Raw genomic sequence first — 22,261 nt, 5'->3', positions numbered from 1 at the left:
CACACACACACACACACACAAAACACATACCAAGACACAGCCAAATCACATTGCTGAAACCAATGAAGAAGAGGAAAACATCTTAAAAGCAGCAAGAGAAAAAAATTATGTATAGAGGAATGTAGAAAAAATTCAGACTTCTTAAAAACAATGCAAGTCAGAAGACAACGGAACAATATCTTTAACAAGCTAAACAAAGAAGTCTACAAACTTAAAATTTCATATTCAGAGAAAATAGATGTTTTGAGTGTTCATGAAACAATCATCAAAGTAGCCCATTTTCTGGGCTTTAAAATAAGTCTTAATAAATATAAGTGGATTAAAATTATATAACATATCTTGCACGATCATGATTGAATTAAATTAGAAATAAATAAATGAATATGGAAGAATCCACAAATATTAAAAAATTAAACAACATACTTTTGAATATCTCATACGTCAAAGAAGAAATCACAGGGGTAATTGGGACATATCTTAAAGTGAATGAAAATGCAAGATATAAAAACTTGTGTGATAGAACTAAAGCAGTTCTTAGAGTTTTATAGTTTTGAATGCTTATATTGGTAAAGAAGAAAGGTCCAGATTCAATGATCAGAGCTTCCACTTTAAGAAGCTTAAAAGGGAAGAGGAAATTAAAACCAAACTGAAAAGAAGAAAATAAATAATAAAGATGAAAACCGAAATGAATTAAATAGAAAACAAAGTAAAAGAAACCAAAAGCTTTTAAAAAAATAAACAAATTTGATAAACTTCTAGTCACACTAACCAAGAAAAAAAGTCACAATTAAAAAGGGTAGATTACTACAGATCCTGTATGTATTAAAAGGTAAAGAAAGGAAGATTATGAGAAACTTTGTGTAAATCACTTCAACCACTTACATGAAGTTGATGAAGTCTTTCAAAGTCACAGATGATCAAATTTGACCCAAGAAAAAATAGAAAATACGAGTGGTCCTGCTTTCCCAGCAGGCCCCATGCAGTGCCTGTGCACTCAGTGACCTTTCCAAGTTGTCTGTTGTGAGTTAGGGTGGCCTGAGATGCTGATCCTGTGCCCGAGATGCTTCAAAGCCTTATTAAGAACGTTTAGATCCCCATGATGCCCTACCATACCCAAGTTTACCAGGAGATTTGGGTAGGAATGGGGTTGATGGGCTTCATCTTTTATAAAATCAGGAGTGCTGATAAAAGAAGTAAAGCCTTGAAAGCTTCTGGTCCTGTGCCTGCTCATGGTCATCATTAACCAGCTTTCTTTGAATGGGATGTTGGTCTGTCTATGTTGTAGCCAGGTCACAAACATGGGACATTGTGTTGACTTGTAGCAGTGCTGATGCCCTTGTGCATGAATAAATGTACCTGTGAGACCCACAAAAAGAAAAGAAAAGAAAAGAAATATGAGTGGTCCTATTTTTGTTAAATAAATTAAATTAAATTTGATTCTCCCACAAAGAATACTCCAGGCTTCAATGGCATCACTGGTAAATTCTATCAAAGATTTACAGAACTTGTACAAATTCTTCACAGACTTCCAGACTAGGGAGGAAGTGAGAGTGTTTTTCACTTTATGAGGCCAGCTTCATTCAAATTCAAAACCAGACGGTCTTTACACATAACACACATAAAAAGATAATGAAAGAAAAATATCCCTCATAAACATACTTGCAAAAATCGTTAAGAAAATACTAGTAAATAAAATCTAACAATATGTAAATGGATCATGCACCATGAACAAGTAGGTTTACTTTTGTTAATAAAAGATGGGTTTAACATTTGAAAATCAATCAATGAAATTCACCATATTCATAATAAAGGGAAAAAATCATATATGATTAACTTGACTGATTCAGAAAAAAATAGATAATGTTTAGATTGCATTCATGAAAAAAATCTTGGCAATGTAGCAATTGAAGGGAATTTTCATAACTGACAGATATTACTGTAATTAATGGTGAAAGACAATGTTTTATCTCTTAGAACAAGAGTAATGCAAAGGTACATTTTATCACTTATATTCAATATTGTCCTGTTTCTAACTAGGGCAACAAAGTAAGGAAAAGGAATTAAAGACATTTTAAAAAGGCATTACAATTGTAAATGAATACATATAAATTGTCTTTATTCACACATTGTCTGTTTTTGTTTATAAAAAAATTCTATGGCCATACCACTCTGAATGTGCCTGATCTCATCTGTTTATAGAAAAAAAAAATGTGCCTGATCTCATCTGTTTATAATCAAGAAATTAATAGAAAATATACTAGAATTAAAAAGTAAATTTAACAAGTTTTCAGAATACAAGACCAACATATACAAATATATTGTATTCTAAATAATAGCAAAAATTAGAAAACAATTTTAAATATCATTAAAAGTCATTAAAAATAATACTTAGTGATAACTTTTACAAATATGTGAAGACATCTTCACAGAAAACTATATATTATTGCTGAGAGAAATTAAAGAAAGCATGAATAAGTAAAGATATGTATTATGCACATGGATTGGAAGTTTAATATTGTTAGCATGTCAATTCCCCCTAAGTTAGTGTAAATTCAAACAATCTCAACCAAAATTCCTGCAGGCTTTGTAAAATAGAAGTTGATAAGTCAGTTTAAAATTTATATGTACATGCAAAAGACCTAGAACAGCCAAAACAATTTTTACAAAGAAGAAAGGAGAATAAAAAGGTTTACCATAAATCTACATTAAACTAAATGCCATGGCTATGGAATAATAAAATACATATGAATTGTAACAGAATGGAGAATATAGAATTATTAGGTCCATGCATATAAACTACTTTTCAACAATAAGGCTGAAGTGTTTCAGTACAAAATGATGATTTTAAATATTTTACATTGGGTTATCTTTTTATTTTTGAGTTGTAAGAGTTCTTTATGTATTTTGGGTACTAGACCTTTATCAGATATGATTTGAAAATAATTTTTTCCCTTCTGTAGGTTGTCTTTTTTTAAATTTAATTTAATTTTTTAAACATCTTTATTGGAGTATAATTACTTTACAGTGTTGTGTTAGTTTCTATTGTATAACAAATTGAATTAGTTATATGTATACATATATCTCCATATTCCCTGCCTGTTGTGTCTCCCTTCCACCCCCCCATCCCACCCCGCTAGGTGATCACAAAGCACTGAGCTGATCTCCCTGTGCTACGTGGATGCTTCACACTAGCTATCTGTTTTACATTTGGTAGTGTATAAAGGTCATTGCTACTCTTTGACTTTGTTCCAGCTTCCCCTTCCCCATGTCCTCAAGTCCATTCCCTACCTCTGTATCTTTATTCCTGTCCTGCCCCTAGGTTCATAAGAACCATTTTTTTTAAAGATTCCATATATATGTGTTAGCATACAGTATTTGTTTTTCTCTCTCTGACTTATTTCACTCTGTATGACAGACTCTAGGTCCATCCACCTGATTACAAATAACTCAATTTCGTTTCTTTTTATGGCTGAGTAATATTCCATTGTATATATGTGCCACATCTTCTTTAACCATTCATCTGTCGATGGACACTTAGGTTGCTTTCATGTCCTGGCTGTTGTAAATAGAGCTGCAATGAACATTGTGGTACATGTCTCTTTTTGAATTATGTTTTTTTTAGGGTATATACCCAGCAGTGGGATTGCTGGGTCATATGATAGTTCTATTTTTAGTTTTTTAAGGAACCTCCATACTGTTCTCCATAGTGGCTGTATCAATTTACATTCCCACCAACAATGCAAGAGTGCTCCCTTTTCTCCACACCCTCTCCAGCATTTATTGTTTGTAGATTTTTTTGATGATGGCCATTCTGACTGGTGTGAGGTGATACCTCATTCTGGTTTTGATTTGCATTTCTCTAACTATTAGTGATGTTGAACACCCTTTCATGTGTTTGTTGGCAATCTGTACATCTCCTTTGGAGCAATGTCTATTTAGGTCTTCTGCCCATTTTTGGATTGGGTTGTTTCTTTTTTTGATATTGAGCTGCATGGGCTGCTTATATATTTTGGAGATTAATTCTTTATCAATTGCTTTGTTTGTAAATATTTTCTCCCATTCTGAGGGTTGTCGTTTGGTCTTGTTTATGGTTTCCTTTGCTGTGCAAAAGCTTTGAAATTTCACTAGGTCACATTTGTTTATTTTTGTATTTTTTTCCATTTCTCTAGGAGGTGGGTCAAAAAGGATCTTGCTGTGATTTATGTCAAAAATGTTCTGCCAGTGTTTTCCTCTAAGAGTTTTATAGTGTCCAGTCTTACATTTAGGTCTTTAATGCATTTTGAATTTATTTTTGTGTATGGTGTTAAAAAGTGTTCTAATTTCATTCTTTTAGATGTACCTGTCCAGTTTTCCCAGCACCACTTATTGAAGAGGCTGTCTTTTCTCCATTGTATATGCTTGCCTCCTTTATCAAAGATAAGGTGACCATATGTGCATGGGTTTATCTCTGGGCTTTCTATCCTGTTCCATTGATCTATACTTCTGTTTTTGTGCCAGTTCCATACTGTCCTGATGACTGTAGCTTTGCAGTATAGTCTGAAGTCAGGGAGCCTGATTTCTCCAGCTCCATTTTTCTTTCTCAAGATTGCTTTGGCTATATGGGGTCTTTTGTGCTTCCATGCAAATTGTGAAATTTTTTGTTTTAGTTCTGTGAAAAATGCCATTGATAGCTTGATAGGGATTGCATTGAATCTGTGGATTGCTTTGGGTAGTATAGTCATTTTCACGATGTTGATTCTTCCAATCCAAGAACATGGTATATCTCTTCATCTATTTGTATCATCTTTAATTTCTTTCATCAGTGTCTTATATTTTTCTGCATACAGGTCTTTTGTCTCCTTTGCAAGGTTTATTCCTAGATATTTTATTCTTTTTGTTGCAGTGGTAAATGGGATTGTTTCCTTAATTTCTCTTTCAGATTTTTTGTTATTAGTGTATAGAAATGCAAGTGATTTCTGTGTATTAATTTTGTGTGCTGCTACATTACCAAATTCATTTATTAGCTCTAGTAGTTTTCTGGTATCATCTTTGGGATTCTCTGTGTATGGTATCATGTCATCTGCAGACAGTGACAGTTTCACTTCTTTTTGGTTTTGGATTCTTTTTATTTCATTTCTTCTCTGATTGCTGTGGCTAAAACTTCCAAAACTATGTTGAATAATGATGGTGAGAATGGGCAACCTTGTCTTGTTCCTGATCTTAGAGGAAATGTTTTCAGTTTTTCACCATTGAGAACAGTGTTGGCTGTGGGTTTGTCATATATGGCTTTATTATGTTGAGTTAGGATCCCTCTGTGTACACTTTCTGGAGAGTTTCTATCATAAATGGGTGTTGAATTTTGTCAAAAGATTTTTCTGCATCTATTGATATTATCATATGGTTTTTATCCTTCAGTTTGTTAATATGGTGTGTCACATTGATTGATTTACATATACTGAAGAATTCTTGCTTTTCTGGGATAAACCCCACTTGATCATGGTGTATGGTCATTTTAATGTGCTGCTGGATTCTGTTTGCTAGTATTGTGTTGAGTATTTTTGCATCTATGTCATGAGTGTTATTGGTCTGTAGTTTTCTTTTTTGTCTGACATCTTTCTCTGGTTTTAATATCGGGGTGATGGTGGCCTCATAGAATGAGTTTGGGAGTGTTCCTCCCTCTGCTGCATTTTGGAAGAGTGTGAGAATGTTAGGTGTTAGCTCCTCTCTAAATGTTTGATAGAATTCAGTTGCAAAGCTATCTGGTCCTGGACTTTTGTTTGTTGGAATATTTTTAATCACAGTTTGAATTTCAGTGATTGTGACTGGTCTGTTCATATTTTCTATTTCTTCCTGGTTCAGTTTTGAAAGTTTGTACTTCTCTAAGAAGTTGTCCATTTCTTCCAGGTTGTCCTTTTTTTTGGCATATAGTTGCTTGTAGTAGTTGCTCATGATCCTTTGTATTTCTGCAGTGTCAGTTATTACTTCTCCTTTTTCATTTCTAATTCTATTGATTTGAGTCTTCTCCCCCTTTTTTCTTGATGAGTCTGGCTAATGTTTTATCAATTTTGTTTATCTTCTCAAAGAACCAGGTGTTAGTTTTATTGATCTTTGCTATTGTTTCCTTCATTTCTGTTTCATTTATTTCTGATCTGATCTTTATTATTTCTTTCCTTCTGCTAACTTTGGGGTTTTATTATTCTTCTTTCTCTAATTGCTTTAGGTCTATGGTTAGGTTTTTTATTTGAAATTTTTCTTGTTTCTTAAGGTAGAATTATATTGCTATAAGCTTCCCTCTTAGAACTTCTTTTGCTGCATCCCATATGTTTTGGGTCATCGTGTTTTCATTGTCATTTGTTTCTAGGTATTTTTTGATTTCCTCTTTGATTTCTTCAGTGATCTCTTGGTTAATTGGTAGTGTATTGTTTAGCCTTCATGTGTTTTTATGTTTTACAGTTTTTTTCCTGTAATTGGTATCTAGTCTCATAGTGTTTTGTTCAGAAAAGATACTTGATAAGGTTTCAATTTTCTTAAATTTACCAAGGCTTGATTTGTGACCCCGTATGATCTATACTTGCAAATGTTCCACGAGCACTTGAGAAGGAAGTGTATTCTGTTTTTGGATGGAATGTCCTATAAATATCAATTAGGTCTATCTGGTTTAATGTGACTTTTAAAGCTTGTGTTTCCTTATTTTCATTTTGGATGATCTGTCCATTGGTGAAAGTGGGGTGTTAAAGTCCCCTACTGTTATTGTGTTACTGTCAATTTCCCCTTTTATGGCTGTTAGCACTTACCTTATGTTTTGAGGTGCTCCTATGTTGGGTGCAGAAATATTTACAATTGTTATATCTTCTTGGAATGATCCCTTGATCATTATGTTGTGTCCTTCTTTTTCTCTTATAATAGTCTTTATTTTAAAGTGTATTTTGTCTGATATGAGTATTGTTACAGCAGCTGTCTTTTGATTTCCATTTGCATGGAATATCTTTTTCCATCCCCTCACTTTCAGTCTGTATGTGTCCCTCAGTCTGAAATGGGTCTCTTGTAGGCAGCATATATATGAGTCTTGTTTTTGTATTCATTCAGTGAGCCTGTGTCTTTTGGTTAGAGTATTTAATCCATTTACCTTTAATATAGTTATCAATATGTATATTCCTGTTACTGTTTTCTTAATTGTTTTGGGTTTGTTATTGTAGGTCTTTTCCTTCTCTTGTGTTTCCTGCCTAGAGAAGTTCCTTTAGCATTTGTTGTAAACCTGGTTTGGTGCTGCTGAATTCTCTAAACTTCTTCTTTTCTGTAAAGGTTTTAATTTCTCCATCAAATCTGAATGAGATCCTTGCTGGGTAGAGTAATGTTTTTTGTAGGTTTTTCCCTTTTCATCACCTTAAATATGTCCTGCCACTGCCTTCTGGCTTGCAGAGGTTTTGCTGAAAGATCTGCTGTTAACCTTAGGGGTTTCCCTTGTATGTTATTTGTTGCTTTTTGCTTGCTTCTTTTAATATATTTTATTTGAATTTAATTTTTAATAGTTTGATTAATATGTTTCTTGGAGTGTTTTGCCTTGGATTTATTCTCTATGGGACTCTCTTTGCTTCCTGGATTTGATTGACTATTTGTTTTCCCATGTTAGGGAAGTTTTCAACTATAATCTCTTCAAATATTTTCTCAGACCCTTTCTTTTTCTCTTCTTCTTCTGAGACCCCTATAATTTAATGTTGGTGTGTTTAATGTTCTCCCAGAGGTCTCTGAGAGTGTCCTGAATTCTTTTCATTCTTTTTTCTTTTTTCTGCTCTGACACAGTTATTTCCATCATTTTATCTTACAGGTCACTTATCCATTCTTCTGCCTCAGTTATTCTGCTGTTGTTTCCTTCTAGAGTTTTTAAATTTCATTTATTGTGTTGTTCATCATTGTTTGTTTGCTCTTTAGTTCTTTTAGGTCCTTGTTAAATGTTTCTTGTATTTTCTCCATTCTATTTCTGAGATTTTGGATCATCTTTACTATCATTACTCTGAATTCATTTTCAGGTAGACTGCCTATTTTCTCTTCATTTGTTTGGTCTGGTGGGTTTTTACCATTCTCCTTGATCTGCTTTATATTTCTCTGCTTTCTCATTTTGTTTAACTTACTGTGTTTGGGGTCTCCTTTTCTCAAGCTGCATGTTCGTAGTTCCTGTTACTTTTGGTGTCTGCCCCAGTGGGTGACGTTGGTTCAGGGGCTTGTGTAGGCTTCCTGGTGGCGGGCACTGGTGCCTGTGTTCTGGTTGGTGGGGCTGGATCTTGTCCTTTTGGTATGCAAGGCCACATCTGGTGCTGTGTTCTTTTTTTGCAGTACACGGGCCTCTCACTTTTGTGGCCTCTCCCGTTGTGGAGCACAGGCTCCAGACAGGCAGGCTCAGCAGCCATGGCTCACGGGCCCAGCTGCTCCACGGCATGTGGGATCCTCCCAGACCGGGGCACGAACCCATGTCCTCTGCATCGGCAGGCAGACTCTCAACCACTGCGCCACCAGGGAAGCCCCCGGTGGTGTGTTTTGGAGTGTCTATGAACTTAATATGCCTTTAGGCAGCCTGTCTGCTAATGGGTGTGGTTGTGTTCCTATCTTGCTAGTTGTTTGGCATGGGGCCTCCAACACTGGGGCTTGCTGGCCATTGGGTGGAACTGGGTCTTAGTGTTGAGACAAATTTGTCTGTGAGAGCTCTCACTGATTGATATTATTTGGGGCCGGGCAGTTTCTGGTGGTCCAACGTCCTGGACTCGGCCCTCCCACCTCGAAGGCTCAGGCCCAAAACCTGGCCTGAGCACCAAGACCCTGCCAGCCACATGGCTCAGAAGGAGAGGAAGAGAAAAACAAAACAAGAACAACAAAATGAACACACAGAACCCTTGCACAAATGATATAAGCAAACCTATACAGATTAAATCACACAAAGAAACATACACATACACAGAAAAAGAGAAAAAGGAAAGAATATATATATATATAAACAGAAGAGAGCAACCAAACCAGGAAATCCACCAATGATAATAAGCACTAAATAGTATACTAAGGTGAACATAAAACTAGAAAGAAATTAGGCACAGAAGGCAAACCTGAAATGTACAGTTGCTCCCAAAGTCCACTGCCTCAATTTTAGGAACATACATTGTCTATCCAGGTATTCTTCAGTTGCAGGGTTTATCAGTTTGATTGTGGGGATTTAATCTGCTGCTCCTGAGGCTGCATGGAAAAATTTCCCTTCCTCTTCTTTGTTTGCACAGCTCCTGAGGTTCAGCTTAGGTTTTGGCCCTGCCTCTGCATGTAGGTTGCCTTCAGGTGTCTGTTCCCTACCCAGGACAGTAGGGGTTAAGGCAGCAGCTGATTAGGGCTCTGTTGCTTACTCAGGCCGGGGGGAGGATGGGGGTATGGTAATCATAATTGGAATGCGGAGTGAGCCTGAGGTGGCAGAGGCCATCCTGACATTGCAACAGCCTGAGGTGTGTCATGTGTTCTACCAGGGAAGTTGTCCTTGGATCTCGGGACCCTGGCAGTGGCATGCTGCATGGGCTCCCGGGGGGGCTGTTGACAGTGGCCTGAGCTTGCACACAGGATTCTTGGTGGCAGTGGCAGCAGTCTTAGCATTTCATTCCCTTCTTTGGGGTCTGAGCTGATAGCCACGGCTCACTGCCGTCTCTGGAGCTCCCTTAGGCAGTGCTCTGCCTTTTGTGGGCACAGTGGGAAGGGATCCTGTCTCCTTGTGCACCCCAAAAGAAAGGTCTCTTGCCTCTCTGGCAGGTCCAGACTTTTTCCTGGACTCCATCCAGGCTAGCTGTGCTGCACTAGCCCCCTTCAGGCTGTGTTCATGTAGCCAACCCCAGTCCTCTCCCTGGGGTCTGACCTCCAAAGCCCAAGCCTCAGCTCCCAGCCCCCACCCACACTGGTGGGTGAGCAGACAAGCCTCTCAGGCTGGTGAGTGCTGGTCAGCAGCGATCCTGTGTGCGGGAATCTCTCTGCTTTGCCTTCTGCACCACTGTTGCTGTGCTCTCCTCCATGGCTCTGCAGCTTCACCCCCACCCCACCCCCACCCCCATCTCTGCCAGTGAAGGGGCTTCCTAGTGTATGGAAACTTCCTATTTCACAGCTCCCTCCCAGAGGTGCAGGTTCCATCTGTATTCTTTTGTCTCTGTTTTTTTCTTTTTTCTTTTGCCCTCCCCAGGTACCTGGGGATTTTCTTGCCTTTGGGGAAGTCTGAGGTCTTCTGCCAGCATTCAGCATGTGTCCTGGAGGAGTTGTTCCACATGTAGATGTATTTTTATGTATTTGTGGGGAGGAAGGTGATCGCCACATCTTACTCCTCCACCATCTTGAAGGCCCTTTCCGGGTTGTCTTTTTTTAACTGACTTTATTTCTAACCTTTAAAAATTGTACAAAAATAAAACTTTAAAAAAGACTTTTTTTAAGAATAGTTTTAATTTCACAACAAAATTGAGAGGAAGATAAAGAAATTTTTCATATATTTCCTACCCCCACGTTTACATAGCCTCCCCTATTATCAAAAGCCCCCATCAGGGTGTACATTTGTTGCAGTTGATGAACTTACATTGAGCATCTGGCCTCGTGCTTTCTGTTTTAAAGGTTATTAATTTTTGATTCAATTCTTTCATAGATATAGAGCTATTCAGATTGTCTGTTTCTTCTTGTGTGAATTTTTACAGGCTGTGTCTTTCAAGGAATTGTGGTCCATTTCATCTGGATTATCAAATTTGCGGGCATAGAGTGGTTCAATAAAGGATTCTTTTATTATCCTTTTATGGGGTCTGTAGTGATCTCCTCTGTTTCATCTGATATTAGTACTTAGGGTCCTATCTCTCTTTTTTTTTGATTAGCCTGCTTAGAGGCTTATTGATTTTATTGATCTTTCTAGCTTTCGGTTTCATTGATTTTTCTCTGTTGATTTCTGTTTTCAATTTCATTGATTTCTGCTCTAATCATTATTATTTATTTTCTTCCACTTACTCTGGGTTTAATTTGCTCTTCTTTTTCTAGTTTCCACAGGTGGAAACTTAGATTATTGATTTCAGATCTTTTTTCTTTTCTAATATTTGTATTCAATGCTATAATTTTCCCTCTAAGCACTGTTTTTGTTGACTCCCACAAATTTTGATAAGTTGTATTTCCATTTAGTTCAAAATATTTTAAAATTTATCTTGAGATTTTTCTTCGACCCATGTGTTATTTGGAAGCATGTGTTTAATCTCCATGTATTTTGAGATTTTACAATTATCTTTTTGTTACTGATTTCTAGTTTAATTCCATTTTGGCCTGAGAGCAGATATTGTATGATTTTTATTCTTTTAAATTTGTTAAATTGTGTTTTATGGTCCAGAATGCAGTCTATATTGGTGAACTTGTGAGCTTGAGAAGAATGTGTAATCTGCTGTTTGTTGAAGTAATCTATAGATGTCCATTATATCCAGTTGTCCCAGAACCATTTGATGAAAAGACTCTTTATTCCCCACTGAATTATCTTAACACTGTTATAATGACCTAAAAGGTATATGGGTTTATTTCTGGACCCTAAGTTCTATTCCATTGATCTGTATATCTGTCTTCATGCCAGTAGCACACAGTCTTGATTACTCTAGCTTTGTAGTAAGTTTTTGAAATTGAGAAATGTGAGTCCTCCAATTTTGTTCTTCTTTTTCAAGATTATTTTGGATACTCATTAAGTTTTTCTGAAAAGATAACTGTTTGTGTAATGCTAACAAAACCAATTTCTTATGGGGTTTATAACATGTGTAGAAGTAAAGTGAATGACAAAAAGCACAAATAAGAAGGAACATGTGAAATTATACTGTTCAGTTTTCTTGTATGATATGTAAAAATGATATAATGTGAATTCAAGGCAGACTTTGGTAATTTAAATGTACATATTGTAAACTTTAGGACAATATGATGAAGAAGAAGGATGAGGAGGAGGAGAAGGAGGAGAAGGGGGAGATAAAAAGCCAAGATAACTAGATACCATTGAATATTAAAAATGCATGATTTTTGCAAAATAAACTAGGAAAGAAGGAACAATAAACAGATAAAATAGTAAATAACTGGCCACATGGGAGACTTAAACTCAACTGTGTAAACAGCTACTTTAAAATAAATGGACTAAACATCTAATTAAAAGACAGAATTTGTTGCCATGAATAAAAAAGCAGGACCTCTTATATGATATTTATATGAAATGCATTTTAAATATAAATACCAGATAGATTAAAAATAAACAGATAGAAAATATATGCCATACAAACACTCAGCAAAATAGGCTTCAGAGGATAAATTATATTGGGGAAAGTAGACTTCAGGATAAGGAATATTAGCATAGATAAACAAAAACAGTTCAAGATGATAAAAGGGTCAGTTTATCAAGAAGACATAACAATTTTAAATGTCTGTGCACCTAATACCGGAGTTTAACATAAATGAAGCAGAAACTGATATACCTAAAAGGGGAAATAGACAAATCCACAATTGTAATTGGAGATCTCAACACTTCTTTCTTAATAATTGATGTAACATGTAGTAGATATAAGTACAAATATAAAGAAAAAGAAGACATAGAAGAAACATGGAAGAAAAAAATAGATTGAAGAAGAAAAAAAGAAGACCTACAATTTCCACTAACTTGACCTAATTGACACTTAGTGAATATTTCATCAAAAACAGAATACACATTTTTTTTTCATGTGTTCATAGGATATTCACCAAGGTCATTTGCTGGGATTTAAACAAGTTTGACTACACTAAAAAGGATTAAAATGATGGAGTATCTTCTAATACCATAATGCAATTAAATTAGAAATCAATAACAGAAATACATGTGGAATATACCTGAATATTTGGAAATTAAACACCACTTTCCTAAACACCATAATCCATGGGTAAAGGAGAAATCATAAGGAAAATTAGAACATATTTTGAATTGAATGAAAGTAAAAGCAAAACATAACAAAATTTGTGTGATGCAGCTAAAGCAGTGCTCAGGGAGAAATCATAGTGGTAAAGTTTTATATATGATTAGAAAAGTTAGCAGGAAGGTCAACAGTCTGTCTTTCCATCTTGTAAAAAACTAGATCATGAAGGGCAACTAAACCCAATGTAAATAGATCTGACCAAGTTGTTGCATACTTCAACAGCTCATTCTTTTTTTATTGCATGTAGTAGTAGTATTCCATGGTATGGATGTAATTTTTTTGCCTATTTTTAGTTGGATTGTTTGTTTCCTTACTGTTAAATATTGAGAGTTTAAAACATTTTTCTGGGAATCCACTGAAATCTGCTTCCAGATTTTCCCCAAAATTACATATGATCACAGCAGTAGTAGAAGGAACTCTGATGTAGTGAGAAGAAAAAGAGGCAATCATCTTTAAGAACCATTATGAATTTAGTCATATGATTACAGTTATGATTACTTTAAAAAGTTTTAAATGTCAGAATTTTATTAGAAAAGAAACAAAATGTAGCTGTACTTGGGAAATATGCTTTCCTAAGAAATTTATTGAGCATCTTACCATATGCAAATTTGTGCTAGGCACCAATAAGTCTTTATTAGTTCATTAATAGCAAGATTTAAAACTTGAGAACAGAAATTTATTAAATTATGAAATTTAAATTTATTACAATTAAGCTGTGAAAGTTTAAGATGATAGAGAATACTATTTGCAGAATTAGCAACTTAGTGCATTTCCCCCCTAACCTGATGCTGACTCCACAGCCTAATATATGAAATATCAGCAGCTTCAATGTCCTCCTCAGACTGTGCTCTGTGAAGCAGAAATTATTTGTAGGACTGTTTGTTCTTATCTCTAGGTTTTGAGCAGCAGTAGGGATATGTTTTCTCCAGGGAAGAGCAGGCCAGAGAGGGAGGGTTAATGTATGAGGCTTTGGGTTCCAAATGGAAAGACCCTTTAAATCTTCTCTATAAAATAGGAGGTGACACAATATGCTGAGTGTGAGCGTACCGAATGAGGTTGGGGGCTGAGTACAGGGGAGACTGGGAGACCCCTTAGGGATGATGCAGTGCGAGAATGGTGTGCAAAGAAGAAATGAACCAAAGAATGCCAGCCAGCAGACTGAAGACAGGGCTGTCCAAGTCTCTCCCTGGGACCAGTGACATGGGAAGAAGAGACCAATCACACATTTCCACCCTGAGCATCCAGTGTACCCTGAATCCTCAGCTTCACAGTTTAGATGTGGGTGAATCAGAGTTTACAGCCAACCATACTGCAATGAGCCTGACAAAGAGAAAAAATGGCTCTGAATCAGATTTTTATTTAGCTCTTAAGAAAAGAGGGAGAGGTTCTTGCGTGACTGTAAAGACGGTGATGAAATGGGATTGAGTGCAATGAAGGGCATGACAGGAACTTTAAAAGGGAATTTATAGTTAATTTATAGTGGCAGAGGAATTGTAAGCCTCTGGAGGCCAGAGATTAGGTTGTGCATTTCTTGGTATCCACCTCTGCACCTAGCAATGCTTAGATACATAGTGAGTACTCAGAAAGCATGAGGAAGTGGGTGGGGGGGGAGATGGAGGGCATTATTTTGGAGAATGACTGTTCTGAGCAGGAAAAGAGAAGCAAGCATGCATGCCCTACGAGTCACAGCCCACAGCCAACAGGCCAGAGTTCAGTGATACCTTCCCACTGCTAAAGAGGACTTAACAGTGACAATGGGAAAGTCAAGCAGAGCAGTACTTTGAGAGTGAAACAGGGACCTCCAAACTTGGGCTCCTGGGACCCTGTGCTGTTAGCTGTATCCATCCTTTCTCTATTCTGGCTCTTACCTGGACTGGAATGCTTTCAAATGACTCTGGGGCTTTTCATTACTGGAATCTGGGCTACAGAGGTTAGGATGTATGCAGTAACTGATATTTTAAATAATTAATTAGCATTGATTTCTCAGCCAAGGGTCATTCCCTTCCTCCCTTTCAGAAGCTCAGGAACTTAGCACCTGTGTGCAGAAGTAAAAAAATCATTCACAGATTATTGGTACTCTGCAACGTTTCCCACCTCCCATTCCATATGTGTAAACTCGGAAAGGTCTGAGCTTTGTGACAGAAGCTCCTACTCACTGGCAAGAAGCTTAATAACACTTTGTGATGGAGCTATGTCACATGTACCCACACTGCCGTTGGCCTTAGGCTTTGCTCAGACAGGTAGGAGAGGTGGTGGAGGGGGCCAGAGGATGTGCAGGAAAAGGAGGAAAGCAATTGCTCATAAAAAGTTTTCATCCATTCTTTTTGCTACCTGACATTTTATTGGGTAAACATTTTTCTGCTTCTGTCTTTTTTCGGTAGATAAGAAGAGGATTTTTGTTCCCTAGAGAATCTATTACTTTTTGTGTGAGCTTGATTCTACAGCTGGAGAAACTTCAGCAGAAACGTGTTCTTTCTTGTTGAGCCTTCACTGACTTCTCCCTTAACTGCAGGCTCCTTGTCTCTAGCATTTCCAGCAAGAATGGTGAATCAGTTCTCGTTAGGACTAGAATTGGAGAAAACAGTTTGTACCATGGGGTTACAATATTGCCTCTGAAATCCTCAAAGCCTTAGACACTCCAGTGCTCATCAGTGCTAGTGTTGGGAGTCTTCCTGGCCCATTGATAGGCTCTGGTCAGTGGGAAGGCCTTGGCGAGGAAGGGTCTATGGCAGAGACCCTTTGTAGGGGCTCATCCTAAGACTGTTCTGGGACAGGAGCAGGATTCCTTTGGGAATGGGTTCCATAAGGGCCATTCTTTGTGGAAGTGATTAAAGATTTGACTAACTGGGATTCTGTCCGGTTCAGATATTCTAGGGTAGTAGAAAAGAGTTTATCTTTGAACTCTGGGTGAAATGTTTTGTATCACCAAGCCCCTTCCACAAACTGGGAAATAAATATGACTAGCATTTGATTGCTATTAGAATGTCTTCCTTATATTTCTAATACTTCTTTTGCATTGCTTATGTTTCAAGTTACCCATTCAACTCAGTTAATTTCTCAAACGCCTTGTCAAGCTTGTGAAATGCTTTTTTGTGTGTAAACAGGTCTTTCACATATAATTATTAAGCTCTTCATTAATCAGTTCTTCATTACCCTGAACAAAGGAAAATTAAGGAGTTAACCAAAATACATTTCAAACAGCCAGAATGATGTCACAAAATAAATCTGTGCTCTACAGTATATTTTCAATATTTTCATATGGTATTAGTTTACTAAGAGTTTCATCCTGATTGGATGCTGAATTTCATAAAAGGCTTTTTCTGCATCCATTGAGATGATGATACAGTTCTTATTTCTGTAATTGTGGTGAAATAAATTGATTGATTTGAAGTGTCAACCCAATTTTGTATTCCTGGAATAAATACAACATGATTTTGATGTATTACCAGTTTTAAATATTGCTATTGTCCTTGCCAGATTATAATATAAGGTCATACTCTCAAAAAATAAGTTGGGGAGGGTGATGTCAGCAAGATGGCCAAATAAGACATCCCTCATTTATATCCCCTACTCAACAACAATAATTAGGCATCAATTCTCAGACAAAAGGGCCTTTGTGTGAGCTTTCAGATCCAGTTAGGAGATTGTGAAATCCCAGTGCAATCCAAGACTGAGGCAGTCTCTTACTGAGGTGGCTGATTCTCTGACTGTGGTCCCAACTGCAGATCTGGAAACGGCTCTGTCCCCCTGTGAACTTAGCTAGAGTCCTGTTTTATTTTTTAAATAAATAAATTTATTTAACGTTTGGCTGCATTGGGTCTTCGTTCCTGCACGCAGGCTTTCTCTAGTTGCGGTGAACGGGGGCTACTCTTCATTACGGTGCGTGGACTTCTCATTCCGGTGGCTTCTATTGTTGTAGAGCACTGGCTCTAGGCGCACAGGCTTCAGTAGTTGTGGCATGTGGGCTCAGTATCTGTGGCTCGCAGGCTCTAGAGTGCAGGCTCAGTAGTTGTGGCACACGGGTTTTGTTGCTCTGTGGCATGTGGGATCTTCCCGGACCAGGGCTTGAACCCGTGTCCCCTGCCTTGACAGGTGGATTCTTAACTACTGCACCACCAGAGAAGCCTTACAGTCCTGTTTGACTTTGGTTCTATCACCAGCACCATACACCAAGGGACCCAGGAGGAGTCATGTCCCCCCATGCATCAGGTGATATGCATACAGACCGTGGTCTTGGCTGTGGACCTAGAAGTGGACTTACCGACTCCTGCCCCTTTTGGCTGTGCTCTGGGAGCCCCTGGAGGTGACATCAAGATGGCAACATAAGTCATTCCCAACTTTAGTCTCCTTCACAAGAAGACCAACTATCAACTATCCATAGACAAGACACAATTGTAAAAATCCCTGGGAGTAAGGCTGAAGTGACCTCCTAGAACACAGAGATAGAGAAGGACTTCATTGGAAGGGTAAGAGGAGAGGTTTCACTTTGATGGCATCACCCCTCCCTGTACTGGCACAGCACCACACTGAGGGATGGCTCCCCGGGGTCTACATTTGCCCCACTGGGAACAGAGAGCAACGTGGACATCTAGCTCCCCCAGCTTTGGGTATACTTTCTGGGATGCCCACTCAGATCTTGTATCATGGGGATCACTGGGGATCAGATAGAGATAGAGAAGAGATTCAGTCATATCTTGGTGGACCATATTCCTGTTTGTAGCAGTGCCCAAGTGACTCTATATGCCCATCTGTAGAGTCTAGCCAGTGGGCTCTACTGGCCATGGAGTCTATGCTATAGCCACACCCAGGCAGGGACGCAAATTTGCAGTCCTACGCAACTGCTGATCATAGCCTCCCAGTCCCATCAGAGCGGAAGGCTTGGCCCGAGAAACCAGGTAGCCCTGGAGCCCATCTTATAGCCAAGAGCCAAGCCAGCAGCCCTACAAAACTGTTGAGCATAGCCTCTAGTTTCACACAATCAGGGAGCCTAAACAGTGTCCCTGGCACACGGGTTTTGTTGCACCATGGCATGTGGGATCTTCCTGGACCAGGTCTCGAACCCGTGTCCCCTGCCTCAGATCCCAGCCTATGGCCCTGCATGATTGCTGAACACAGCTTGTGGCTTCATCCAGGCAGAGAGCCCGACCAATGAACCCATCCAATCATGGAGCATAACCTGTGGCCCCACCCAACCAGGTAGCTCAGAGAGCGACCTGCCCAACCATGAAGAATAGTCTCCAGACCCACCCAACCGCAGGATACAGCTGGACGCGCTGTCCAACCAGAGAGCCTAGCCGGGGATCTTGCCCAACAGTGGAGCATCACCAGTGGCCTACCTGATTGCGAAGCCCAGACTGTGGCCCCAGCCAACTTTGGGTTCAACCTATGGCCCTGTCTGATTGCAGAGCTCAGCCTAAGGCTCTGTCTGACCCTGAAGCCATGCCTACGGTCTATCCAGAACACGAAATCCAACCAGTGGCACCATCCTATTGGGGAACACAGTCTGAGGCCCTTGGGAGCCACTTCCACCACATCTGTCTATTTCAGAACCTAACTTTCTCTTAAAAGTGTGTTGGAAAACTTAAGTGTATGTGTATATACACACCATATATATAAGCCATATATATATATAATATATATATAATTATATATTAGACAATATAGTATATAATAGATACACACACACACACACACACACACACACACACACACACACACACACCCAGGGGTTATGAGGTAGGGATCAGTAGGTGGAACACAAGTGATTTTATTTAGGGCAGTGAAACTATTTCGTGTGATTCTACAGTGGTGGATATATGTTATTATAAATTTGTCAAAATTTTGTGTACAACACAAAGAACCTTAATGTAAACTATAGACTTTGGTTGATAATGATGTATCAGTGTTGGTTCATGGATTGTAACAAATGTTGATGGTGGGGCAGGCTGGGTGTGTGTGTGTGTGTGTGTTGGGGAGGTAAGGGTATGTGGGAACTTCTGTACTATGTGCTTAACTTTGTTGTGAACCTAAAACTTCTCTGAAAACTAAAACCTATTAATTTAAAAATGCAAAAACAAAACAAAATAAAACATTTACCTTCTCATTGTTGTTTTCAGAAAATTTGTGAAGACAAAAAGAATGGTCAGTGTCCCAAAACACATGAATAGATGTTCAACATCACTAATAGGGAAATGGAAATCAAAAGAGTATTGAGATACCATTTTTCCCAAATTGCAGAACTTTGTAACTCTTTAGCCCTGTCAAGAATATGGAGAAACAGGAACTCCTACACAGTGGTGGTTCAACTGTGAAAGGCTACAGCATTTTTAACAATTAGCTGGAACGTTATTACAAAACTTAAAATTTACCATCAACTCATAGATCACTGAAGGATAAGTTCTATAGTCATATACATTCCAGTAGGTAAAAATATACCTAAAACTTTGTACTGTATTTTTAATCATAAATGTTTTAATCATCAATAGAATTGTTGAATAAATTATAGTCCATATATACTATGGAATATTATGCAGTTATACAAAACAATGAATTAGATTTATTTGTATTAATATGAAGTGACATCTATAAAATAAGGAAAAATGCATATTGAAGACTAGTGCATGTGGTGTAGGACAGGTGAAAATAAAACAAAAGAAAACATGTATCTTTGTCCATGTGCATAGAGAAAGGGGGTAATAAGTTACAGAACAAACCATTAACATTGACTGCCTTGGGGATGGGGCAAAAGGGGAAAATTGTTGGTGTTTTCTTTATACAGTAGCAATTGTTTTGCTGCAACAAGTACATAGCTTGAAAGGAAAATTCAATAAATTGTAGTAGAAATGAAAACAACAGAAGAGGTATGGCCCCAGGGTCAAACATCTATAGACAATCAGACCTTTTATACTGCTGAGAGTGAATTCCTCTTAGTTTAACTCCTGAGCATTATTAGACTAAGAAATTTGTTTCTTTTCTGTTTTGAGGGATGTTATAAAAAAGAAATTAAACCTTCTGCTCTCCAAACGTGGTGCATGGCTTACTTCAGGATGAGACGTCTGTTAGTTAAAGCTCAGTAAGTGGGTGAAGAAAAAGATCTCTACCCCCTACCCCACTACCATCCTGTTCCTAAATTGGTATTTATCTAGCTTAAGGGTATAGAGAATAATGTGTCATACCCCCCAAAAGAGAGTAAGGGGAAGAGGAAAAATTTCTATTTAAAAATATGTGAGTCCTGGACTTCCCTGGTGGTCCAGTGGTTAAGACTCCATGCTTCCAATGCAGGGGGCATGGGTTCGATCCCTGGTCGGGGAAGTTCTGCACGCCACGTGGTATGGCCAAAAAAAAAAAAAAATGTCCTGTCTAACATCAAGCTCAAAGATAAAATATTGGCCATCAAATGATGCATAACAAATTACCCTAAAAGTTATTTATCAGTTTAAAACAACAATAAATGTTATCTCACAGTTTCTGTGGGTCAGGACTCTGGGAGTGGCTTTGCTGGGTGGTTCTGACTCAGAGACTCTCATGAGGTCAAGGTGTTAGCCTGGGCCCATCTGATCTGCTTGCATGTTGGCTGATTCACATGGCTGGTGAGTTAGAGCTGGTGGTTGGAGAAAGGCCTCAGTTTTTTCCCAGGTGTGCTTCTACATATGACTACTTAATATCCTCAGGATGTGGCAGTTGGACTCCTCCAAAGCTAGCAATCCAAGAAGAAGAGCAAGGAGAAGGCCAAAATGTCTTTTATGACCAAGTCTCAGAAGTCACATGCCATTGCTTTTGTACATTCTATTCTGTTAGAAGCAAGTCACTAAGTATGGGCCAGGCCACCATCCAGAGGAGGGGAATTAATTCCACCTTTTGAAGGGAGGAGTATCAGAGAATGTGTGTACATAAGTTACCATCACCATCCAGTATTCTCTGCTGCCAAGTTGATTTCTAGCTTTCAGGAATTTCTAAAAATTTCAAGTCTCCTGAAGGCATTCTTCTTCTCTAAAGGTTTATGGATTTTTTTTCCTTCTTAATAGCTTTTCTTTAATTTTATGAGATTTTGGTTATCCAGTATTCTGCATTCCCTTTCCTTGTTGATACAAGGCCAGAACTCCACATGCTTTTGTAAAGATCTCTATCCTTATCTTTTCACCCCTAATCATAGATAGCTGAAGATCATTATCCCAAAAGTCTGTTGGGACCAATGCCATCGTGACCTATATCCCTGTTCACATGAGTCACCATAGTATTAATAACATCTGACACTTATACAGCACTTACTCTAACCCAGGCACTGTTTGAAAGGCTTTACACATACCAACAGAAAATACACCAAGTCATCCTTCATGACCCAGATCCTTAGTTACAGTCTGACCTGCCCTCCCACAATTTTAACTCCCAAAACTTTCCCTTGGGGAACCCATGACCCATCACTGGCAAAATCCCTGTATGTTAAACCTCTTCTCTTGGATGTTTCCTTTACCTTTTTGCTCACATTGAAACCTGGCTCTTCCTTGATGGCATCACTTCTTCCGCAGCCTTATGTAGCAGGCATTGTCTCTCCTTCATCCTTTGTTGTAATTGAGCTTGGGGATGGGATAGTTCTCTGCTCCTCATTGTTGCTTCCAGTTCAATTCCCCACCTTCTTCCTCAAAAACCTTTCAGCTTTGAAGTTCCTGCTGTCAGACTCTACTGTCTGGACATCTCTTTGTTGTCATTTGTAGACACTCTTGGTTACTCCCTTCCATTCCTTGAATATTTTAAACTCCTAGATTACTCACTCTCTATAGTGCTACTGTCTTAATTCTTAGTGATTTTGATAAGCATATAGACTCTCCTTCCAAAACTCTGGCCCCTTGGTTTTTGTCTTAGCCCCCATTGAGTTTTGTTCTCACTCTACCTCCATCACCTACTTCTGTGGTTGTACACTGGATCTTTCCATTATCAATTACTGTATCCCCTCTGTAATCTCTAAACCCACCATTGCCTCCCTTTCCAACTCTCCAGTACCCAAGGGAACAAATCTTCAGCCCAAATAGGACTTGAGCTCTGTACTATTGTAATTTATACTAAGAAATATATATTTGGTCTTTGTCCTTTTCCTAGCAGAGCTCCCAAAGTCCTCAAATTTCCTGTGATGAGAGCAATCAAGATGTCTTGTGTTATGTTAATGAGGTAAATTTTGGAAAGGGCCTACAGTTGGGGGCTGGTTGCCAGGGAAGCCAACCATGTGATGAGAGGGTTGGAACTTTCAGTCTCACCGCCCACCTCCAGAGAGGAGAGAGGGGCTGGAGATTGTGTTTAGTTACCAGTGGCCAATGATTTAATCCATTTTGCAATGAAACCTC

General features: G+C 38.4%; 1 protein-coding gene and 1 pseudogene across 1 annotated transcript in view; one reads left to right on the top strand and one right to left on the bottom strand.

Moving 5' to 3' along the window:
* The window catches only part of LOC112403084 (putative olfactory receptor 10J6), a 130,335-nt gene that overhangs the window by 64,335 nt on the left and 43,739 nt on the right, over window positions 1–22,261 (bottom strand).
* Window positions 1,061–1,243, top strand: LOC112403557 (6.8 kDa mitochondrial proteolipid pseudogene; annotated as a pseudogene).

Source organism: Neophocaena asiaeorientalis, unplaced genomic scaffold (assembly GCF_003031525.2).
Source record: "Neophocaena asiaeorientalis asiaeorientalis breed wild unplaced genomic scaffold, Neophocaena_asiaeorientalis_V1.1 scaffold315, whole genome shotgun sequence".
In the NCBI taxonomy this organism is placed as follows: Eukaryota; Metazoa; Chordata; class Mammalia; order Artiodactyla; family Phocoenidae; genus Neophocaena; species Neophocaena asiaeorientalis.
Note: the sequence above shows the minus strand (reverse complement) of the source record. Positions and strands in the feature narration are given on the sequence as shown.